Below are 15,723 nucleotides of genomic sequence, written 5' to 3' on the forward strand. Positions count from 1 at the left end.
TGCTTCTGGGAATGGTTCAACGATGTCTATTCCCCATTGAATAAAAGGTCATGGTCTATTAATGCTAATCATTATGGTTTGCGACTTTCGTGGGATTGGTGCATGTTTCTGACATTTTTCACAACTTTATATCACTCATTTTGTGTCCTGATACATGGTCGGCCAGTAATATCCCATCCGTGATATTTTGCGTACTATTGTTCGTGATCCCTCATGCGCTCCTTCCACTCCCTCATGTAGTTCTCGTATGAGGTATTATACTTCCTTACCGTTTACACATCATAAACAAGGTGTTAAATACCCCATTTTTTACAATATGCCTTCATCCACTACAAAGGATGGTAGCTTAACCCTTAGCTTCTTAGTTTCCTTGTCATCCCCAGGTAGCTTTCCCTTCTTTAGGTATTCCATTATTGGTTTCCTCCAGTCGTTTGTTTCTTCTACTATTGACATTACCGGCTTTTCGTCTATTGCTTTTACGTGTACTATTTCTACCAATATTTTCTTGGTTGGATGGGGAAAAGTGGATGAAGCAAGCTTTCTTAATGCATCAGCGCATTTGTTCTTCGATCTCGACACATGTTCTAATCTAAAGCTCTTAAATTGTTTTGTTAATTTTTTTCACTTTGTCTGCATATTGTGCCAGATTCCGTCCTCTAATTTCATACAAGCCATTTTTTCTGGTTAGCGACGACCATCGAGTCTGTAAAGGCATGTATGTGCTCACACCTCAGCTTAATATCCAATTGCAACCGTGCGATGAGTGCTTAATATTCCAATTTGTTGTTTGATACTTGAAAGTCCAATATTAACGCGTAGGTCATTTCTTCCCCATTTGGGCTTGTTAATATTAGTCCAATTCTTGCGCCTTCTATGTAAGAGGATCCATCAGAACATAGCCTCCATTGATTTTCTTGTATTCCATTCATGTCTTTAGTCTTGCTATCTAACTCAAGTATCGACGACACTTCCCTCTGGCCTGCTATTTCGGTGATAAATTCTACAAATGCCTGTGCTTTTTTGTTGGTTCGTGGCTTGAAAATGATTTCGTGCTCTCCTAGTTCCATTGCCCATTTAGCTTGTCTTCCAAATTTCTTTGGTTTCAATAAAACTTTTCATAATGGGATATTTGTGAGTACTTCGATCGTATGTGCCAAGAAATATCTTCTTAATCTTCTTGATGTATTGACTAGGCATAATGTTAGCTTCTCCATATCTGAACATCCCATCTCTGCTCCTTGTTAGAATTGGGGTATAGAAAACTTGGAAATTCTGAGAATTGTGGCTTTCACTTTCAGATTAAAGTATTTGGGTGGTACTCCCAATCTTTAATCGGATAAGACTCAGAATTGAGAGAAAACAGAAGAGAGAATGTTTTGATGTTATGAAGAAGAAGTGTACCAACCACAGATTCGGATATGATCATATAACAGAAAAAACTTCCTGTCTTAAAACTGCCACATGACAGTTTTATGTCCTAAAACTGTCCACAAACTGTCATAAACAACCTTATATCCGGGTGTAGAATATGGATCACAAAATTGGGTACATTTATCAAAAATCCGGATTTCTGATGCAATTTTAATATAGTAACATAACATATATAATCCCAGCTAGGGGCTCTGCCCCTTGGACCCTGCTACCAGGGGCACTGCCCCCGGACCCCCGTCGGTTTAGGGGATTCGCCCCTAAATAGCAGTATACTTTCAACAAAGACAAAATTAAACAAATGTGCACTCCACACCATACGATTTGTTCAATAATTGTCAAAAGTGACATTGATCAACAAATTAACCCCATTACACTTAAATAACATTAGTGATATAAAATCACCAACACTCCTTGTAGTATACGACTTATAAAATATATTTGCACTTGTTTCTGCCCTGTTTTCCACTAATATTGCACTTGTTGCAGTTCTAGATGTTGCTATATACATGGTTAAAACCTCTCCTGGTATTGGCGATGTCAAGGTGGGAAGCTCACCGAACGCCACCTTGAGTTTGCAAAATGCACTATCAGCTTCTTCCATCCAATAGAAAGTCTTCTTATCCAATAATCTCTTTAATTTTTTGTAGAAAGTGTATGTTTTCTCAGCAAACTTTGCCAAGAACCATCCTAATGCTGGAAGTTTTCCATTAAGTGCTTGTACTTCTTTCACCACCCTTGGTGATCGCATTTTTAGCAGCACTTCTACTTTTTTGGGGTTTGCCTTTATGCCATCCTTTATGATGATATGCCCTAGGTATTTTCCTTGCTCTATCCCAAATATGCACTTTTGAGGGTTCAATTTCATGTTCATTGTTCTTAAGTTGGAAAAAGTTTCGTTATGTCTTGCAGAAAGCAGTTATCATTTCTACTCTTGATAACCATGTCGTCCACGTAGACTTCAATATTTCTCCTGATCTGTGGTGCAAAAACTTTGTCCGCTAACCCTTGGTGTGTTGTCCCTACGTTTCTTAATCCAAATGGCATTTTTATATAACAAAATGTCCCTCTCTCTATGTGAAAAAAAGTTTTTTCTTCATCCCCTGCATGCATGTGTATCTGATAATATAATTTATAAGCATCCAAAAAAACTCATCCATTTGTGCCCATGTAAGGATTTGATTTTTTTCATCAATTGATGGTAGCGGGTAGCAGTCTTTTGGACAAGCTTTGTTTAAGTCTGTGAAGTCTATGCACATCCTCCATTGTCCATTTCCTTTTTTGTCCAAGACCGAGTTTGCTACTCACGATGGAAAAAGCGATTCTCATAGTATCCATGCTTTTACTAATTTTTCAACCTCGTCGCTTATTGCTTTAGTCCTATCTTTTGATTTTTCCTCTTTTTTTCTATCGAATTGGCTTACTCCCTGCTTTCTCATTTAGTTTGTACTCCACCAGTTTTCTCAGCACACCTTTCTTGTCTATTTCTTCCCATGCAAATATATAAACATTTTCTTTTAAGAGTGTCGTTAATCCCTTTTTTAATTGATGTGGTAACCCGACTCCTATTTCCATTCATTGGTCTGTATATTTGCTATTGATTAGGATTTCCTCTAACCTGGTATTTGTTTGTGTTGTATCCTACTTTTTTGCCCTCGCCTCGTTTTCCACCATTGTGATGGATTCCCCTGGTAATTTACTATAGTTCATTCCAAATCCGTTTTTTGTTTGGAATCGAGCGATACCATGAATCGTTGACATTATCGCTCCGAACTTTCTCATTGCACTTCTTCAAAATATTAGGTTCTTCAACGATGTTGATTTTACAATTGTGAAGCCTATCGCCTATGTATTTTTGGCTTGTGTTGCTTGATCTGTTAAAGTTAATGGGACATACAATATCCCTTTAGGCCAAACTGAGAGTCCTGCAAAGCTTGTCAAATGCCATGTTGGTTGTTAGATTCTTTTTGTTATTTGTTCCGGTAGTTGTGAGAAGCAATTTTCGTACATGATTTCGCTCGAACTCGCACTGTCACAGTATACTCTATGAATGTCGGTGTTGCATATTTCCCCATATATAAGTATCGGTCTATCTTCATGTATATGGGGAATATGATGTGGTTCTTTATCAAACAAACCATGTAGTTTTTCAGGAGCCTTTAGTTGTGATGTGTAGTTCATTTGTGTTGCTTGATTATGTGGCTATTGGGTATTTCCTTAGTCTTCTGTCTTGGAATACCCATGTCACGGATGATGCGAATGTTGATACGGCAGACTCCAGGCGCATGATGATCTCTTTAACCTAGGACGATTTTGTCTTATAGGCACATGATAAGCTCTTTCACCTAGATAACTAGACAATGTTTGAAGTTGGCATATGGCAACACAAGCTACCAAGCAGCCTTGATGGTAGGTTAGGTTGCCAAGCAGCCAATGCAAGGCAGCATAACGATAATTTAGGCTGCAAATGCAATGTAATGTACCAAAAATTATCAATTTTATTTTTAACTTAACCATAAACACCATTTATCACTTTTCAATAATTCAAATTATATCATAGTAAAAATAGTTAATAGAGTACAATCCTAAAATTATCAAGTTGCGGAAACAAGGGTGGATGCATTGCGATCAAGTCGGGCCCTTCCCTTTCGAACCAGAAGTACCTGAAACCATAACCATAAAATGTAAGCACAAATCTTAGTGAGTTCCCCCAAATACCACATATCATACATATCATTGGGCCTAGCCCTCACATTGGGCCCAACCTACCATAATAGGCATATCCCGTATATAATAGATCCAGCCCGACATACCATGCAAGAATCACAGAGACAACTAGCGTCCTACATAACATACATTGGGCCTAGCCTTTCTTGATCCATGGGCCCAACCCAACATACAAATGGGCATAGCCCGTCATACAGTGGGCCAAGCCCAACATACCATGCAAGAGTCACAAAGACAACTTAGCATAACAGATCCTAGTGGGTTGACATTGGTGCCTTCGACCCACAAGTATAGTGAGTACACTCACCTTAGTCCGAACAAGTAGTTAAATTGGTCTTTGCTCCGAATATCAGATCTAACCATCACCTATTCATTAAATAGTGACCAAACTCAAATATAACTCAAAATACCCTTATGTCAAACTTGGTCAAATCTTGGTCAAAGTCAAATGTCAAATTTGGTCAACACAGCTGAGTACGCCCAACGTACTCAGCTTGTATGCTTGGCGTACATGAGTTTGACCAGAAACGTGATGGTTCTACTGAAGGTGTCACCTTGGAAAGGTGTCCTACGATTTAGGAAGCGGGGCAAGTTGGGCCCCAGGTATATCATTCCTTTTAGGGTTTTGGATCAGATGGGTCGGGTTGCATATTGCTTGGATCTTCCATATGATCTCAGTCAGATTCATAGCACGTTCCATGACTCTCATCTATAGAAGTGCTTAGTGGATGATTCCGTAGTGGTTGGAGGATATTCAGGTGGATGACCGCCTGAATTTGTGACAACCCGAAGTTTGCTCCATCGCCGTAACCCGTTTCCGCCCATAAAATTCATCTTTTTCGAATTGTTTCCGTTTAAGTTTTTAAATTAAGTCATTATTTTTTAGACTTCCATTATGACTTAATTGGTATCCAAACACATTAGAAACTCATGAAAACATCCCAAACTATTATTTAGAACATTTTTAGTTTCGACTACGTCGGGTTACAACAACTAAATCTGGTACGACCAAAAGCACCGTTTAACGTCAGTATCGGGTAGAATTCCTCCAGGACATAAACTTAACCCCTATATAAGGGATTTATTGACATCATTTTGAAGCTTTTCCTCTCTCTTAAAACACTTTCTCTCACTACTCTCTCTCTAGAACTCGAGTTTGATCCCAAAAATCCCCTTTCAAGCTTCAATTTGGTAAGCAATCTATCCTAGCTTGTTGTTTAACTTGATTGGTATGCAAATCCATGTTTGATTCACTCAAAACACCCATGAACAAGTTTTTACGGTTTGGGAACCCTCCCAAAACCGTGAACACCCGTAAAGAGGGTTTTGAAGCCCCAAAACCCTTCCAAACCACTTCTAGTGCTTAGTTATGACCTTTGGACTTGCAGGAATGGACTTAGAGCACCAAAATCATACCATTTAGGGGGTAAACTTGATTTTACAGTCCAAGAACATGCTTGGACCGTAAAACCTCATTCATAGACCATAAACACCTTTTAAGGTGTTAAATTTCCCCTTAAACACCTCCAAAAGCTTCTATGAGCTTCCATGAGTGCATAGAACCTTATATTCCTTCATGAGATGCACCAAAACACACAAAAATGATTCACACTTGAGTTTACATCCCAAGAACATTCTTGGACCGTAAACACCCCTTCTTAGACCATAAACTCCTCCAAGGGGTGTTAAAGTGCCCTTAACACCTTGAATGGCTTGGAATTGGACCTAGAACTTTGAATGTTTAACCTACAACCACTAAAACCCATGAATCATGGACAAACATGAGTTTACGGTTGTAAACTCATGTGTTTAAGGTAGTAAACTCCCCAAGAACATCTTCATAGACCGTAAACTCCTTTTCCAAGGTCAATTCAAGTCCCGATCACTTCCTAAGCCATGGAATCAACCCTAGAACTTTCCTTTGTGCATTGTAAGACCATTTAGCACCCAAGAACACTCCACCCATGATTTTACAGCCATAAACTCATGGGGATATGGTCATTAGGCCGTAAACTCCCCTAAGAGTTTACTCTTGAAGAGCAAACTCCATAATTAAGCCCTACACATCCATAGATGCCACCCAGGTCACTCCAAACACTTGTAATGAAGTGTTTTCGCAACTAGAAGTGTATATCCTCAACTAAATAGTAGTTAAAAGCCTAATTATATACAAATATGTATCTTTTCACATTACATAGGAACCTAGCACGCGTTCAAGCCCCGAACTGACGTTTAGCATCCAAACCGACACAATTCTCGTCTGGTGAGTTCATACCCCTACACCTTTTCCGTGTTTTTCAATGTTTTCAGGGGGGAATACAAGCAAAAGTACAAGGATATTTTATACTCAAACTTATTATTTCATTTGAAATGTTTTATATTCCACATGCTTTTAACAATCAAAACCGTATTAACCAACTATTTGACTTGCAGAGTTAGTTTTCAAATCTTATTATATATTGCTATAATATATGTTTCTCACATGATTTTCCACTTTATTATTGTTAAAGGCATTAGTTTAGTACTTTTGATTTGTCCTCTGTAACACTCCACAGAGATACGCGAGTGGAGGACCGCCCTTTGTAATTAGAATCTAAAACAGAATTTTCTGCATTATTACTTGTAAATTCGTTAATCTTAATAATTGGAGACACGTCCTCTGTAACACTCCACAGAGATACGCGAGTGGAGGACCGCCCCCGTAACCAGAATCTCCTGGAGGGAGAGCATGACTTGAGTGTATAGATTTATACGGGGCTGACTACCCCGCACCTGGCTGCTAGCTACAGCCGAACCAAAAGGTTCAAGGGTGACGAAAGTCATAAATGGATAATGGACTACTTATTGCCATTTTTAGTCTATCGTATGGTTATGGAACTCACAATTTAGATTACGGAGATTTACTTGTTGGTAATAATGAATTTAGTAAGCTAATAAGAATTAGTTTACTTTCCTCACAATAGTTTTATATATGTATTAAAACTAACATACATTCTAAGGATAACCAGGCTTTCAGGAAACTTCACACAAACAATTTAAGTATGGTAGATACTTGTACATTACATTTGGATTCGATAACCAAACACAAACTTTTAGGAAAATAAGGGTTTTTCCTGGGATAACTGAACTGTTCTTAACTAGACCGTGTAACTAATGGATAACTAAACTTTACTTTTAAGGAAAATAAGGGTTTTTCCTGGGATAACAAACTGTACATAACCGGATCGTATAACAAACGGATAACTAAACTATACTATTAAGAAAATATGGGATTTTCTTGGATAACAAACTTTTTCGGAAAACCAAAGGAAACTTGTACATTTTCAGAAAACAAACCTCTTATGAATTCACCAGCTTTATGCAGATTTTTAAACTGCTTGTATTCTCAGGTCCAGATTAGACAGGTACCCGCGATCTTTTGGAGAAGACGGAGCGCTTATCAGACTCGTCTTAACTTTTGTTCATATGATATATATGTATAACACTTGTAACACTTTGATTTCAAACAAATGTAATAATTCTATGTAATGTAATGTTTTGTGTTTACTACGCTTACTATGTACATTGGTTGCGATATTCATGACGTCCTCCGCTCCGGAACGTTTCCGCCTTCGGTTTCGGGGTGTGACAGAATTATATCAAGATATCGGTGGAAATTCTTGACTGGAAGACGAAAACCTTGGTTGTGGGGTTGGTGAAGGTGCAATGGAAGCACCGTAAAGGTTCAGAGTGGACTTGGGAACCGAACCTACCCAAAATCATTTGGAGCAGCAGACATCGAGGACGAAGTCTGATTCAAGTGGGGGAGAATTGTAACACTTGAAATGGGTATGTTTCCTTTTAACCCTTCGTAATTTAAACAATCACATTTTGGTCCTTGAGGCTAGTACACGGGGCGTACCATAGTGTACGCTTAACGTACGAGCTGGTGATGGTCGTGGGCATTGCCCACATACGCTAGGCGTACGTGGGGTTATGTTGGGCTTAATCTTGCCAACTTGAAACCCTAATTTTTAGGGTTTAACCCCTATATAAGCACATTAAGTCATATGAGCTTGGCCTCTTACCAGCCTCCATATCTCCTAAACCCTAAATTTCGATCTTTAGCCATCATTTTGTGTCTTTGATCTCTTGAGAAGAAAATTTGGTGTTTATTACTCATTTTGAAGGGATAGAAGAAGATTGAAGGTTCATTGATTGATATGAAGCTTAGAGATCCAGAATCATCATTCCTTTTGCAAGTCATTTGAGGTATAAAGATCTTATATTGACGACTCCTTATATGGATCTTCTTTTGTACATGTTTATGGCCATTTTACCCCCTTTTGGTTGGTCCTTGTGAGTTAGGGTCGTTTTAAAAGCCTAACCTTGTAGATCTAGGCATTTTAGGGTCCCCTTGTCCATACAAATGCAAACTTGGATGTGTTTATGGACTCATGCATGTGTTAAGACCCCTTTGTTAAGTTATTTTGAGCTTTAGAGTCCCATTAAGCCTTACATATACGTAAAGTTTCCAACTTTACAAGATAAGTCACCTTAAAGAAGTCAGATCTAGAATATAAAGCACTAGCTGAACGGATTAAGTGCTTAATAAAGTTGTTAAGGAACCTGGGGAGTACGTTGGGCATACCCAGCTAGTACGTTGCGCGTACTGACCCTAAGTGTAACATCCCCCTCTAGCACGTATCACAATATTGATACATTTGTTTTATCTAGATTTTTATGATGATGTTTTTGAGATATTGATTTTATTAATTTAAAAATGAAAATTTTAAATCTTATTTTTAGGACCTTAGGACATAAGGTTACACCGAACAACCGGACCATTTCGTATCTTTTACATGCAAGTACAATAGAGTTGGATTTTTAATTCCTTAATCTTTTATGCAATCATATTTAAACCCTATTTACAGTGCTTATGAAAAAAATTTAATAATGCGCTATGTTTTACCGTAAAATGCACCAACATTATAAATTATAGAACAAAAGTACACATTTTAAAAATATTTTTAATATAAACAAAAACTTGCAAAAATCACCTACAAATTTGTTAGAAATTGAATTTCATTGTTATTGGTCGTTACGTTACACATAATTTAACTAAAAAATATGAACAACGATCTCTTCATAGATAATAAAAACAATAAATTAAACTTATGTACCATATCCATAAAATGTAATATACCACATGTATGAGCATTATGGTTTATTATTATTATTATTATTATTATTATTATTATTATTATTATTATTATTATTATTATTATTATTATTATTCGACCCACCTTCCGATTATAAACATGCCTCCCATGTGGTTGAGGGTTAAACCCATTTCTCTCCAATGCCTCCGTTAGTGAAATACATCAACATCGACAACATGAATAGACACACATACACATACAAAGTGTAGTACTAAAGGCCCCTTCCAGGACCTATTTTATTTTATTCATATACAGAAACACACAAAAATGAAGAGATTATAACTGGAGTCTACTGTATGTGATAACAAGTGGAGAGTGGAATATGTTAATGATGATAATAATAACTTTTAAAAATAAATAAAAGAATTTATATGATGTCCACATTAATGTTTATGAGTTAGTGGTATAAGATATGTTGAAAATATGCACTCAGCCAAAAGGCTGATAAGTATTCAAGTCTTACACATTGCTCCAAAGTTTCATTTTGGAGAGCAATGAAAGGATTGGTAAAAGAAAAGAAATGAGAGGATTGGTAAAAAAAACCATTGCTCTTGAGTTTATTTATTAAAAAAAAGAGGATTGAAATGAAAGAAAGATTTATACTAAGGGGGCGTTTGTTTTGCATAATGTTTTTAAAAGGAATGAAATTTGTCAAAGGAATTGGAATTTGAATGTACTAGAAATTTAAATGTGTTTGGTTGACATGGAATGTAATCTGTTTTCTGTTTGGTTTGTTGATTTACCAAAGGAATTGGAAAATAAATTTTGTAATATGACAAAAATACCCTTTTATTGATTTTTTGTAACTTAATTATACTTTTTCATAACAAAGTTTTATATAACTACAACATTTTTTTATTAAACTCTTATATAAAATATAAATTAAAAAAATAACTAACATGTATTTCGTCGAACACAATATCATAAAAACATTTTTTAAAATTGATAAAAAAACGATTATATATATTAATATAAAGCAACAAATGTCATTCGTTATTTCAACCTAAAATTAAAAAAAAAAGGAATAAAAAAAGGTTAACCACACACTATGTAAAATAATGTCTAAATACCTAGTTCATAATCATATCACTCTTCCAACATGAACCTCACAAAACCCTCCCGATCTTCTCCTTCCAAATTCCAAAAACTTAAAACGGTTTTCGGATCACGCATTATTTTCCTACTTGCTTTGAACCTATCCAAGGCACTCAATGATTGCATTTTTGAAATTTCAGGAATCACCATTGAAGCTTTTTTTTTGTACTTCAGTTTCTCCTAGTATTGCTTGATCCATACTATTAGCTGCTTTTTCAAGTTTTTCTCCAAGGACATTAGCTGCAATAGTTATTCCCTTTATAAGGGCTTCAACTCTTTTTCTCTTCTTTGAGCCTATGTTTGGAGATTCTTCATTTTCTGTGGTTTGTTCTTCAAAACCATCTTCTATTTGTTCAGATTGTTCTTCATTATTTGCATCTTCTTCCTTTTGGGCAAAATCTTTGGCTTTATTCCCTTGAGCTCTATCCTTTCCAAAAATGATACATAAATCCTTGTAATGAGGAAATATCTTATTCTCCATTTTCCTGCCTCTTTATGAACCTATTTTGTATCATAAAAGGTTAGCATATAAAAATATAATATAAGTAATTAAGAAGTAACAATATATATAAAAGTTTTAATATTGTACCTGTATGTAAGAATCCCAAACCGTTGGTTCAACTGTTACAGAATGAGTGGAGGTATCATAACCAAAACCACTTGTGTTGGTACCATTCACCATATCATAAACAACCTGCCAATCCTTTTTCATGGTTTTGATCCTTACTCAATGTGGGGTTTATCCAATATGCCAGAGTTAGGAATTTTTTCCTTCAATGCGTTTTCTAGATGCTGTAAATATCCAAATTTAAAACCATTATCGGCTTTAAATCCTCCCATGTTCACCATATTTACCAATGCTTCCACGAGCTTCGCATCTTCAGTTATTGTCCAGTTGCGATAATTTCTGCTTTTTTCCATCACACCTACCAAATAATAACCTATATATGTAATATAGTTAGTATAACTAATAATTAATAACTAATACATATCTACAATACCAATTATTGTACATGTCCGGTCTCGAGACCTTCAATCCATGTGGCCTAAGTAGGGCATCTCGAAGCACTTTACCATCCTCAGCTGAGCCCTCCCATCCCGGTAAAACATAGATAAATTGCATATCTTGTGAACACACCCCTAAAACATTTGTGGCAATATCTTTTTTTCTTGTCCTGTATTTAGGTTGGTCTTTAAGTGGCACTAAGCACTTTATGTGTGTTCCATCTAAAGCTCCTAGACAGTTCTATATGATATATAAAATGAAATGGTCATATGTCATATCAAGCAATTTGTGTACTTATTGAAAATTTTATAAATAGTGCTTATACCTTGAACCACTTCCATCTTTGATCTGTAGAGTTTTCTGTAATAGGTTCGGGTTTCTTAAGCAAACATGGATGCAACCTTATCACCGCATTGCAAACTCGTGTAACAATTTTGCTAATTGTTTCACCAGAACGCTGGAAACGACCTATCATGACCCGATTCTTCACATTATGTGCAATAATGTGAAGATATATGGCCACTTGCTCATCAATATCCATATGTCTACTAGTTCTTAACCCACTTAATGTGTGAAGCATGTCACACAACTTTGTGAAACATCTTCGGGTCATCCTAAGGTGTGATATGCATGTAGTGTCGCTTTTATAAACGTATTTATGCAATATTGCTTGTCGATCCACATTCGACGTTACGTTTTTGATACGTGGTTTATCCCCCATATATATTTGTAGTAACTTGCACACCGTGATAAAAAACCATGTAATGGTTGTCATAACTTCATTCCAAAATGTAACGACTATTTGACTTATTTTTTTTCTATGTTTGCTTCTAGTTAGACTAAGTTGTGTCATTTCCTGCTTATCTCCCACAAAAAGAAAATTATTCACTTCAAAATACGTAATATCATTACTTTACTCATCAATTAATGGTCGCATTTTACAAAAAAATGGTGTTCATTACTACAAGTTGCTCAAACATAAAAAAGAAAATGTCAAATCCATTTTTCAGCATCCACACAAAACCAAGTTTAATCTTTTTACACAAAGAAAATCCTATGAAAATATTATAGTTAATAAATAGATCGTTCATCTTAGAACAAAAATTATTGTAGTAAAAAAGTAAAATATCATTACATAAATAAGCTTATTTTGGTTGAAATTGGATTTGAAGCTTATTTGTGGAACTAATTAGAACAAAGAAAATATGCTTTAATAAATTATGGTTTATTTAGACAGAAAGAAAAATAAAGGTGGCAAAAAACTATAAATAAAGTGTGTATACACCTTTGCCTTTTAAAGAAAAAAAAAAGTGAAATAAAACTGTAAATACAAGTTTTATTGAAAGAAACCTCCAATAAATTATTACAATGTTTGCAATTTTGTGTTTTTGAGTTCCACAATAAAACTAGTTACAAATTTTGTCTAAAAATCCATTCTAACCAATGAAATAACTCCTAACCATTATAAAAACAAAGCTTCTTCTTCACATAAACTTTGTAAAAGCCAAATATAATTGACTTGAAAGCATCAAGCAGTAATAGCAACAATAAACAAAATTAAATCAATATAAAAAACATCAAATAACACTAATAAATGTCTTCAAATGTGCTGTTGTCTCAATTTTCTTCAAAGTAAAAAAATATAAGTCGTTAAAGGAATGAACACCAAAAGTTAATGTAGACAACTAAAAAAATTACCACATAAGCAAAATAACAAACATTTGGTGTGCATATTTATAAAAAGAGTAATTGCACAACCCAACAATAAATCCAAACAAAAAATTTACAAGTCGTATACTTGAATAGACAAATTTGACAGTTTTTCCAAAGAAACCATAGATGAAGTACAATAGCATAGATATAAATATATTATGTTAATTTTCTATCAAGCAAAGATGAAAAAACAAACGAAAAATGTATAAATCAATAGTAAGACACAGTTGATTGTAGAAAAATAGAAGGATTTGGAATGCTTACTTGTAAATGGAGATGATACAACAAAGAACAAGAACAATGATGAACCACAGAAAATACGGGAGCACAGCAGCACTGATCAATAGATGTAATCTCTTGGAAAATGTCGAATGAAGAAATATACAATAGATGAGGATGTAATCGCAAAGAAGATATGAATTTCAAAGATATGATTTTTTTTTTATTTTTTTGATTTCACGCAATAGGAGGATAGTTGTGTAATTTAAAACAAAAGATAAGGAATTGAATTTAGAATCTTTTTGGACGATGGAAGAATTGGAAATCTTTCAAGTAAGGAATGAAATTGTTATTAAGGAAATCTAATTCCATTCATTTGATCAGCCAAACACGTTTTGCTTTTGATTTTTGTTTGCAATTCCTTTTAATTCCTTAGGAATCATGTGAAACAAACACGCCCTAATATTCCTTATAAATTCTCCTTCCAAATAAGGAGGAATTAAGGACAAAGAGAAAGGAAGATCACCCCCCCCCCCTTCTTCTTATTATTTTTTTTTTCTTTTCTCATTTTTTTTTTATTTCTTTTAGTGAACTCGAGAACAAGGCTTTATGGTAAATGAAGATATAGATTTAAAAGTATAGAGAATTTTATATATGTTCCTCCTTAACTTCAAAATACCATATTCACTCATCTTAATTTCTCAATATCATATTTATCCTTCATAAACCTTCAAAATATCAGATTTTGCCCAAATCATTTTTTATAATGTTTTTAATATTTTATAATCATTTTTTATACCGTAGAATTATTATAATAATTAAAAATTTTAACCATATTATCCTTACGTCTATGATAATGGAATGTGAACTTTTAAATTGTTGGAATGTCACCCTCTTGACAACCAAAAATATTTATCTTCAACACTCTCTATGGAATGTATATTTTGATTGTTTAGTTTTTGTTGTTTTTTATTATTATCATGTTTTAGATGGAGGATATTTTAGATATTACCATGAATATTTTGATGTTTAAAAAGTACATATACAATATTTTGATATTTAAGCAGGGCATATATGATATTTTGATGTTTAAAAATGACATATATGATATTTTGAAGTTTTATGAAGGGTAAATATGATATTTAAAAATTTTATGAAGGGTAAATATAATATTTAGAAATTAAGTTGAATAAATATGATATTTTGATGTTTAAAAAGGACATATATCAAATTCTCCCTTAAAATATGCTTAACATGCGTGTGATTAAAAAAATAAATCATTATTAATTGATATGCAAGACTATATTGATAATGTAATTAAACATTAAAAAAAAACTACATTGAATGTAATTAGTAATGAATCGTTTTAATTTTAATTGTGTTTTATTATCTAGATGAAATATGAAATAGTTATACAACTATTAGGTGTAAAAATAACCGCCAACATCCACCTCGCCTTTACACCATTGAAATAGACGTCTATTGTTGTGTTTTCACTTTTAAAACGATTTTAGATAATTACTTGGTTGAAAACAATATTTTCTATTTACGAAAATAATTAATAACTGAATTTATAATTAAAAGAAATAATCCAAGTTAAAGAAATAATAAATAAAATTTTCTGCTAATTATTCATATCGATGCCCTCAGCCAACATATGTCTTCTGTGGCATACTGTACCATCCTTCGATCCTGCCTCATCATTCCTCTATTCCTGATTGATTAGATATGTCTAGTTTACTGCAAGACATGCTTGGACACTTTTAGGGAACATGTAGTTCATTGTAGATAACTCCTTAGCTTCAAGTATCGATATGATGCAGTTAGGGATGTTCTCTTTGATATATGTCGGTGTGCTGATATTTCCATCCAGAAAGAAGCGGTTTTAAATTTTTTGACCGACCTGTTGGATGGAAGATTCATATTTACGTCGACTGATATTTTAGTATTTGGATGGATATGAGGGAAACACGCTTATATGGATCTTACTAGGGTCTCCCCTCTCGTGGGTTTGAGGAGTGAGGTTTTCACAGCAAGACATGCTGCTTTGAAAATCGTCGCATGAAAAGTGACAAAACACGGGAATGCATGCATTGAAATTATTCTCGCACCAGAGGCGCTAAAATTATTCAACAGAGTCCAACGGGTTATGCATAGTAATGTTATATCTTTTAGATCCACGAATATTGTTTTTAAAAAAATTAGTTTTGCAATCCAGAAAGGACTAGCGACAGTGGCAGACTTATGTGGTACCAGGGTGCCCTGGGCCACCACTCCGATTCCGACCGTTAATGTAATTTTTTTTCTATTAGGTGCAACGTCTTAAAATATAAA

The 15,723-nt window shown here is 34.5% G+C and overlaps 1 pseudogene; it reads right to left on the reverse strand.

Annotated features, from left to right (window-relative positions):
- Positions 1-10,587: 10,587 nt before the first annotated feature.
- On the reverse strand, positions 10,588-11,895 carry LOC145098965 (uncharacterized protein At2g29880-like; annotated as a pseudogene).
- Positions 11,896-15,723: the final 3,828 nt, after the last annotated feature.

Source organism: Lactuca serriola, chromosome 4 (genome assembly GCF_051521515.1).
Source record: "Lactuca serriola cultivar US96UC23 chromosome 4, Lser_US96UC23_V15, whole genome shotgun sequence".
NCBI classification, from domain to species: domain Eukaryota; kingdom Viridiplantae; phylum Streptophyta; class Magnoliopsida; order Asterales; family Asteraceae; genus Lactuca; species Lactuca serriola.